Source organism: Miscanthus floridulus, chromosome 17 (genome assembly GCF_019320115.1).
Source record: "Miscanthus floridulus cultivar M001 chromosome 17, ASM1932011v1, whole genome shotgun sequence".
NCBI classification, from domain to species: Eukaryota; Viridiplantae; Streptophyta; class Magnoliopsida; order Poales; family Poaceae; genus Miscanthus; species Miscanthus floridulus.
In genome coordinates, this window is record NC_089596.1 from 31,828,396 (window position 1) to 31,838,946 (window position 10,551).

General features: G+C 45.1%; 1 pseudogene; it reads right to left on the minus strand.

Moving 5' to 3' along the window:
* Positions 1-5,291, minus strand: part of LOC136515499 (protein NSP-INTERACTING KINASE 3-like) — a 108,964-nt pseudogene extending 103,673 nt beyond the window's left edge.
* Positions 5,292-10,551: the final 5,260 nt, after the last annotated feature.

Consider the following 10,551-nt stretch of genomic DNA (forward strand, 5'->3'; position numbering starts at 1 on the left):
TGGTAATCCTAAATCCAAGAACCAAACTCATCGTCTCATGGGGTAGAGATACCAAATTTCTTGGTCAACTTTAATTGGTAGTTAATAATCTTTAGTTACAATCATATATTGAAATTTGGCTAAGTTGTGTTCCAAAAATATAAATCCTTGAACAAAGATTGAGGTACCACATCTAGAGTTTGGTGAAGGAGAAAGGTTCTTTCTATAAAACAAGAAGAGGATCCTCAACATTTTGTATATATCTTTTGCTATGCCAACAAGCTAGTATCCATGCCAGTTTGGGCCCACCTAGTATTCTCTGCATCAAAAACAAGCATGACCTCCTTGTATTGCGAATGGTTCTATAGCCTAATGCTCACAAGATCCTTAGTGTAGCACCTTAGGTCTTGGGTTCGACTCACCGTGCGTGTGAATTTAAACATGCATGGGGTTAAAAACACTCAATGTCGGTTGTGACCTTTAAATAGATGTGTAACCACCGGAGTTGCTTTTTATCAAGATGCACATGGCCATAGGCATGTGTCCTAGGCATTCGGTGACATGTCCAGCAGCTGGCCTCTAGGGTTTTTCTCAACGTTCGTGCGAGAAGCTTCTTCTTAATGCAATGACGCGGGAGCGATCTTTCACCCATAAGTTGAGTTTTTTTATGACCCCATATTTTTCAAGAGACGCTATTGTGATCACGATTAGACTCATTACCCTTGTTCATTCTCTATGAAATAAGGCAACAAGCTTGTGCTACTATTCCTCATACGACCCACTTGGCAATAAGCGACTATTGATCTATGGAAATGTAACCTTCCATGTATAACATGTCCGTTGCAGTTTTATGTACTCCAAACCTATGTCATCTAGTACTACCATGTGTAATTGTTATCCATTAGAATGTCTTTATTATTATCGCAAACCTATATTCTTTCATGGTATCAAGCTAAACCACTAGTTCTATGTTTCCACCTCTTGTGTCCCTCCTCCTTGCATTGGCTAACCCACCACAACCCTTGCCACTACATCGTCGTCGTCCTCCAACCTATGGCTCCTCCAAATCCAACTTCCATACTCTTCACTACCAATGTGTGTTAGCACATTCCTTTCACCTTTACCCAGTATCCTCCTAGGGACCGTCTAGTGCGACCCACACCGGAGTGGGCAAAGTAGCACCAAACGAGATTGCGTGGAGAGTGCTTTCTGCCCTCCCATGTGAGGAGCTGGAGCTATTTTGGTGCCGGAGCCAGAGTGCTAAAAACTGGCTCCGCCTGTAGGGCTCCGACTCCTTCCACAGAACATATCGCGCGGAGCCGCACCAAACATGGCCCTAGTTACTCTTTATGGCATGAGCTCTTGAAGATCCCAATCAAAATTCGATTGATATGTAGAACATTGAGGGCACATCTCCACCAGTCGTGCCAACCATCCTACATGACCTAGGTGGCACCCAATTTATTTGGTGCACTTGAGTGCTCTATGGATCCATCTTCATAGCACACTTTGCTACCTTCATCACCCTTGATGTCACAACACACGTGATCAGGGTTTTTTCAATCAATTCAGGGGGAGATTCCCACCTACTTTTTATTGAGCCAATGAAATTGGTTGTACATTTACAAGATGATGCCCGACATACAGGGAGAGAGGAGCAGGGAGAGAGGAGAAGCAAAGGTAGATATTACAATTCTGAGAGATGGTTCTGGACATAAGCTGACCAGGTAAATATGAGCACTTTGTTACTCTTGAATCTACCAGCCTTGGAGTAGAGATCTTTAGACACTTTGCGCTAGATGTAGGCCGCGGTGATGTCCTCCGAGTTAAAGATGAGCATGTTCTAGGACTTCCAAGTATGCCAGAGGACAACGAGCATAGAATATCTAAAGGGAGTCCAAAACCTTTCATGCCCTAGCCAGGTGAGCTTCTGATCCCTAGCCGATATCTGAAGGGAGTCCAAAACCTTTCATGCCCTTAAGCAGCTGCCCTGATTGTAGAATAACAATAATGCAATCTAGAATAACAAGAATGTATTCAAGAATAACAAGAATGCATTCTAGAGTAACAAGACTCCCATGCCTTGTCTCTAGAGATTAAGTTTCAAAAACATGGCCCAAGGTGGACATGCTTAGCTATTCACAAGGATTCAAGAGCCACTGAACTCACCTATACATTAGTTGTACCATCACCAACATTTGTCCTTGTGAAATACAATACAAAATTGAAGTGCCACCCTATCATCATGCTCCTTGATGGCCTAAATGAGAATATTCACTTAGTGGCGTCCATAATCAATATGAATATGCCACCACCATCTTTCCTTAAGGCATGATCATTGATTCTCTTGGAAGAAGACGACCTCAAATCTCTAACCCATCATAGTTGTTGCTCAGGTCACTTGAAATAAACATCCCCAAGCCCCCCTCCTCTATTGGATCTAACTCCAGTGGATCAAGAGTTGGATCCTAGGGCAAACCGAAAGGCAAGGTCCCTAGTGGCTCCAATAGAAGCAATATACATGCCTTCTCCGAAAACCCCAACCAACATAGCTTTTCACTCTTCAATCTATGGAATGGGACATTCAGATGTGGTTAATGGCCATGCCTCCCCCTTAGCTCTGTTCCTCTTGGCATCCTTTGTTGAGCCATATTTTTGTCATGGCAGGTGACATCCAACACACCATCCTTCGGTGATGCATCTACCCTAATGCCCCCGGGTCATTGCTACCATTGACACTCATTGTTGCACCATTAATATCACCATCCTAGGACCAATCCTCCCTAATCCAAGCGATGAACACCATAGCCCTACAAGGTGGTGCCTTAGAACAAACCTCGAAACTCCATCAAGTTATGTTATTTAGTGGGCTATTCGATTATGAGTTTTGATTGACACAATCATTTCTTGCCTTTCTTTCTGTACAATCAAGAATGATGATTAAGTAAACAAATAGTAGTCAAAAAAATGGGTTGCAAATTTAATTATCTCGGAAACATATCGTCATGGATTAGCGATTTCAAATGCCGAGTGAGTTTACGCTCCCACATCTTATGGATGGACCATCAATTGAATTAGAATCTCTTGGAACCAAGGGGCGTGATCAACGATGAGACCGAGGGGTATTGATGCAATCTTCAGGAAAATAAGCCATAAAACAATAAAGGAAAACAACAACAAAAATCCAGAATATATATGGACTCCAATATAATTTCCCATATCTACTGAATGGGGGTATTATGATATGTGTGTCTATGTATAAACAGTCCATACAACAATGAAACATTTTTATTTATAAACAAATTTCTTATGCAATGGCAAACACGTTAATAAGAAGATAGAGTTGGATGATCCCAGCGTATGTAACACTAGGATCCTCATCTGCAATGTGAGACATGAATCTGTCAACCCCTTTTTCAGATTAATGTTCCCAAAGTTCAACAGATCTAAACACGTATATAGAATTTGAAGAAAAAATATTACCATCTGCAACTGCAAAGACTCGCTCACGCTGACGCTTTCTCCAAAACAGGACAGCTCCAGCCACAACGGCCACCAGTAAACAACCAATTCCTATGCATAGTAGGAGGATAAAAATGCTTTTACTTATGACTTGAAAATCCTCTGCAGGAAAAAAAATTGTGGTGAGCACACATACTCACAAGAAAATATGCTCACTTGAATCAGTTAACTTTACTAAAATGAAATTGGAAGTGTCCAGAATTGGACACTGAACAACCATCTTTCCCATCCTTTGGGCCTACGGGGGGAGCAATTGACTCTGAGTCGATATCACTTAGGAATGGATTACCCTTGAAACTATTCAGGCATAATAGATTAAGGAAATGAGAAAGGAGGAAAACCATATATAAATAGCTTTACTCCAAAGCTGATGTTGCCCCAGTTGATACAGGGAACGGAAATATGAACCTGAGATCACTTACAAGACATTCCATGTTCGAAAAGTCGGCCGGTGACCACTCAGGTTGTTGAAGGAAACATCCCTGTAGAACATAAGTAACTTTTGTTTCTTAGAAATGAGGAATATGGTAAAGCTCACACTCACAGTGAGAACTGGACATATTCATTCAAAGAACAATGCAGCAATGATAAAAAGAAGGTTGTCAATAGAAAGTACAGGCTGAAGATCATGGGAGCATCAGTGGCTAGTGATTCGGGTATAGGTCCAGATAAGCTGTTATTGTTCAATTTCCTGGAGGAAAGAGACAAGAGGCCGATAAAATAAAGATCATGTGACTCGATCAATCTTCAGATTTAAAGATAATCTACAGAACTGAGATACAGATATGTCTGGATATAATGTTGGCTTCAGGAAGATTTATTAGTCTTACAGGTACTGCAGTTTGGCCAGATGACCCAGTGTACTTGGGATGCTTCCACTGAAATGATTGTTTGACAGGTCAAGTACTTCAAGCAGCTTCATCCTGCCTACGGTGTCAGGGATAGGGCCAGAAAGAGCATTATGGCTTAACAACCTGCCAAAATTTTAAAACAAACTCATCATTTCCTCACAAGTCACAGCTCACAACAGCAAGTCGGAAGTGCATGGCTGCATGCAACGAACTGAATGTGTTAAAAAATTAGTACAGCCTGGGAATTTCAAGGGAATCTCACTCTAGAACTGAAAGGCTCCTCAGAGTTCCCTAAAAATTCACTCCTACTACATATGTTCCGGACAGGACTAACATAGAAATTCTACATCTTTTGTCTTACAGATATCACAGCGTCCTGAGTTTTCCGACCGCCGGCGACAGCGTGCCAGAGAGGTTCTTGTTCGTCATAACCCTGCAAACAGCGTACAAATACAAGCGCAGAGAACCATGAGCCGGACGTGAAAATCATGGCAGAACAGAAATAAACGTCCATATATGCACAGGATGAGGATAACATACAACTCTTGAATTTGTCCCTTTCGGCAGGTGACCATGCTCCAGTGGCACGGATCGTTGCCGAACTTGAGGTCCCAGTCCCAGAGCACGTTGCCGGGATCATTCAGCGCCGCCTTGATGGCCACCAGCGCCTTGGCTGCAAACCACACGCAAGACCATGACGTTGACGCAAAGAACCAAGAAGAGCGCGTCGATCGAGCACAAGATCGATCTGATTTTGCTTTGACGGCCACGCCGGCGGCCGGTCGGACGGAGGAAAAATAACACAGCAGCACCTGCACAGCACGTACCTTGTTTGCCTAATTTCGCGGTGGGGCAAAACACCGCCGCCGCAGCGACCACGACGCCCACCACAGCCACTACCAGCCTCCTTGTTGCCTCCGGAGCTCCACGCCCGCCCATGGCGCCGCCGTACGTCTAGATACCTCTCTCTCTCTCTCTCGGCCCCGACACGCCGCGCACAGGGTTCGTTCGGAAACTGCTGCGGCCAGGGGATAGTGAGAGTCGTATCGAGGCAATGTGGGAGAGCGGGGAGCACACTACAGCACACCGGCCTAATGCCCTCGGTGGTCGAGGCTGGAGACGCGGTGACGCCACTGCGGATGCTGCCGTTGCGTGCATGCCGCGCGGCCGGACGGGTGCCTGCGTACTGCTTGTCCGTAGCGCACCGCCCGCCCCGCCCATGGCTGGCTGGCTGGCTGGCTGGCTTCCGTTACCGGTGGCCGGGGACTGCGCGTCGCGTAGGTGCTAAGCAGTGCGGCGCCGAGGAGGGTAGCGTGCGCCGCTCGTGACGATCTGGGGCCGGAGATGTGATCGCCACCTGCAGTAAACCACGCCAGCCATGCAATGCAGCGCGGCGCCTTGACGTTTCACGAGGGAGGAACTCAGAAAGGGATCTTTCAGATTTAGCAGTGATTTAGTAACTAGCTTACAGAAAGGTTGTGTTCATGACCATGTGTTATTACATACTACACTTATTTCAGGATGGAGGGAGCACTACCGGAATCGAAGGCTTTGCCGAGTGTCATATTCTTTGCCGAGTGTATTTTATCGGACACTCGGCAAACCATCTCTTTGCCGAGTGCCAAACTAAAAACACTCAGCAAATATTCTGACACACGGCAAACTATCTGTTTGCCGAGTGCCTTATTAAAAACACTCAGCAAACGGTTTGACACTCGGTAATACTACTGAAAAACACTCGGCAAACTCCGGCACTCGGCAAATATAGAAAACACACTCGGCAAATTACGGCACTCGGCAAACATCGCGCTACGTGTCCCTTCGTGAAAAGAGAAAAATAAATAAATAATCATTTGCCGAGTGTCAGATCTAGGACACTCGGCAAACTCTTTTGTTTGCCGAGTGTCAGATCTAGGACACTCGGCAACATCGAACCACGTGTCCCTCCATGAAAAGAAAAAAATAAATAAAAAATAAAAAAAATCCTTTGCCGAGTGTCAGATCTAAGACACTCGGCAAACTTTTTGTTTGTCGAGTGTCGGACGTAGGACACTCGGCAAACTCTGCTTATAAGGTCCACACGCGCGTCTGGTTACTTCCCTCACATCTCACACCACACCGCAGCGCTCCCCTCCGACACAGGATGGCAGGCACCACCCTCCCCACCCGCCGGCTCGGAGCGGGCGCCCGTCCACCTGAATCACACAGATTGGGATGCCGGAGGAGGAGCTGCGCCGTTCCGCATCGCCGGAGCAACAACCACGGGCGCGGAGAGGCCCGCCCGCCAGCAAGCGCAGGCGCAGGTAACCGCAACCCCTCTCCTCGTCCCCTCCCCTCCGCGGCGCCGGCGGTGACAAGCGGGGCTCGCCTACTCGCCTTACGCACCGCTGGCTGCAGGCAGTATGGCGCCCGGCGGCTGCCTGCTCGCCTCGCCGCCCAGACGCAGCGCGTGTGTGCGTCGTTGCCACGAGTCGTTGCTAGGTGGACTTGGCTGGTTACATCTCACTTCACTTATGATTTATCACCTCGCTATCTGCAGTTCAAGCTTGGATCCCTGGATCCCATACCATCGGTCTCTCGGAGAGTGTAATCCAGCGAGCGTTGAGTTGAAGCCGTGCAAGTGGAGATGAGGACTCTGAAGAAATCCGACAAGAAAGCTGCCCTCGACTTCGCAGCGCGGAGTTTCAATGTCACCACATCTAGTTCGTGTGTTTCTGGCTACTGAGTGATATTATGTTGTGCTGTATTCTGTTTTGCCAGATTCCAGACTGAGTGTATTAGGCATATCTGCATCAATCGGTATTATACTGATGGATTTTTGCTGAGCATTGTGATGGTTGATCTTATTTAATTGTGGAATTCACATCATGCATTTTTCTTATATACAGTACATTTGGAGAACTGTCAGACATCGTATGGATTCTAAGTGGTTTTAATGGTGTTCTAATGCAATTATTTTTTTTCTTTGGAAAATAGGTTTGCCGAGTGTAATTCAAAAAACACTCGGCAAACAATAATCCTTTGCCGAGTGTATTTTAAAAAAACGCTCGGCAAACCTTTTTTTTTACCGAGTGTTAAATTTGACACTCGGCGAACCATTTGCCGAGTGTGCGATAAAAAACACTCGGCAAATAGCTGTTTGCCGACAAATCAATGCCGTGTGTTGTATGCCGAGTGTAACACTCGGCAAAGCGTTTGCCGAGTGTTTTTGGGCCTTTGCCGAGTGCCCCTGGCACTCGGCAAATCTACTGTATCCCGTAGTGGAGTAGTATTTTATTTATTATAATAGCAATCTAAATTTATGGGTACCTTACTGATTGTTACCTGTGCAGGCATCGACGGAGATATGAAATTTTATCAAATAGACAATTTGTTGTGGACGTATATACCTGCATTTTATCCGACCCGCAGCCATCCTTACAAATACCTGGATCACGATACGCAACGTGTTTAGTTGTGATCCAAACTCAGTTATGTACAAGATAAAGGCTAACTTCTGCCGGAGCGAAGCGAGGCCTGTCGCCGGGAGGCTTGGGCCGAAGCGAAGCGGGAGGAGGCCCCCCTCGCGGTATGGATTGTCGCCTATTAGGGTTTTCCATCTATATATACTTTATGTAAGCCATCGTCTTGGGATAAGAAAAGTTGTAAATCCCCGACGTTTGTAACCTCACTCGATATAGTGAAGATTTGCTGGCTGGTGCCTGTGGTTTTTTTTCCTTCTTTCTTGGAAGGGTTTTCCACGTTAAAATCTCGTGTTCCTTGTGTTTGATCTACTGTTCTTCGTCGTTTATATTATCTATCGTTTCTAACAAGTGGTACCAGAGCTTGGTTTCACATTAGGGTTTTGCAATGGCATCGATGAAGTTTGATCTACCGCTATTGGATTACAAGACAAGATTTGCTCTGTGGCAAGTCAAGATGCGGGCGATTTTGGCACCCGGATCTTGATGAGGCGTTGGATGGTTTCGGAGGCAAAGGGCAGATGTCATGGACCGCTGAAGAGAAGCGAAAGGATTGTAAGGCTCTGTCTCTGATTCAACTTCATCTACATAATGATATTTTGCAAGAAGTGCTGCAGGAGAAAACTGCCGCAGAACTTTGGCTGAAGCTGGAATCGATCTGCATGTCCAAGGATCTAACCAGTAAGATGCACGTGAAGATGAAGTTGTTCACGCACAAGCTGCAAGAAGGTGGTTCGGTGATGAACCACTTATCGATCTTTAAGAAGATCGTTGCCGACCTAGTATCGATGGAGGTAAAATATGATGATGAAGATTTAGCTCTTCTACTGTTATGCTCACTGCCTAGTTCGTTTTGTAAATTTCTGAGATACCATACTATTAAGCCACGATGAACTAACCCTTATAGAAGTATATGAGGCCCTCCAGTCGAGGGAGAAGATGAAAGGTATGGTTCAGTCTGATGTGTCATCCTCCAAGGGTGAAGTGTTGCAGGTTAGAGGCAGGCCTGAGCAGAAAACCTATAACAACAACAATAATCGAGACAAAGAGCAAGAATGGTAAAGGCCGTTCGAAATTCAGAGGCAGGGATAAGTTCTACAGCTATTGTAAGAAAGATACTCATGTCATTGAGGATTGTTGGAAGCCGTAGAATAAGAAGAAAAGAAACGGTACGTATAAACCGAAAAACAAATCTGATGGTGATGGTAAGGCCTTTGTTGTCTTCGCTCCTGCTGATGGTTCTGATTCAAGAGACGTTCTTGTTGTTTTTGCTGGTTGTGTTGCTGGTCGTGATGAATGGATACTTGATTCTGCATGCTCGTTTTCATATATGCTCTAATAGAGATTGGTTCTGTTCTTACGATTCTGTGCAGAGTGGAGATGTCGTGCGTATGGGAGATAACAACCCACGTGAGATCGTGGGCATTGGCTCCGTTCAGATCAAGATGCATGATGGCATGATACGCACACTGAAAGATGTGAGACACATACAAGGGATGGCTAGAAATCTCATCTCCCTCAGCACACTTGATGCTGAGGGGTACAGACACTCCGGTTCAGGTGGAGTGTGTAAGGTATCAAAAGGCTCTCTCATTCATATGATAGGTGATATGAATTCTGCAAAGTTATATGTTCTTAGAGGAAGTACTTTACATGGTTCCATCACTGCTGCTGCTGCTATTTCTAATGATGAACCAAGTAAAACTAATCTCTGGCATATGCGTCTTGGGCATATGAGTGAACTTGGTATGGCAGAATTGATCAAGAGAGACCTGTTGGATGGATGCACTGTAGGTCAGATGAAGTTCTATGAGCACTGTGTTTTTGGTAAGCACAAGAGGGTAAAATTCAATGCATCTGTTCATTCCACCAAAGGTACACTGGATTATGTACATGCTGATTTGTGGGGGGGCGTCTCGTAAGCCCTCTTATGGTGGTGCTCGTTACATGCTTACCATTATTGTTGATTACTCTAGAAAAGTGTGGCCTTATTTTCTAAAAAATAAAGATGATACTTTTGCTACTTTTAAGGAGTGGAAAGTTATGATAGAAAGACAAACTGAAAAGAAGGTAAAATTGCTTCGTACTGACAATGGCGGTGAATTCTGTTCGGATACTTTTAATGATTACTGCAGGGAAGAAGACATTGTCAGACACCATACCATCCCATACACTCCTCAGCAGAATGGTGTGGCTGAGCGCATGAACCGAACCATCATCTCGAGGGCTCGCTGCATGCTGTCCAACGCTCGTATGAACATGCGTTTTTTGGTTGAGGCTGCTAACACCGCCTGTTACTTGATCAACCGGTCACCTTCTATCCCACTTAATAAGAAAACTCCCATTGAGGTATGGTCCGGTATGCCTGCTGATTATTCACAGTTGAGAGTTTTCGGTTGCACTGCTTATGCTCATGTTGATAATGGAAAGCTAGAACCTAGAGCCATTAAGTGTCTGCTTCTTGGTTATGGTTCTAGAGTTAAAAGATATAAGTTATGGAATCCTGAAACTAAAAAGACTTTCATGAGTAGGAGCGTTGTTTTCAATGAATCTGTTATGTTTAATGACAGCTTGTCCATAGATGTTTCTCCAGTTGGTTCTGATGAGGAGCAGCAACATGTTAGCATGCAGGTGGAGCACGTAGATGATCAGGAAACTGAAATTATTGATAACAATGTTCATGATATTGTTCAACACTCACCTCCTGTTTTGTAGCCTCAAAATCAGTCTATTGTAGA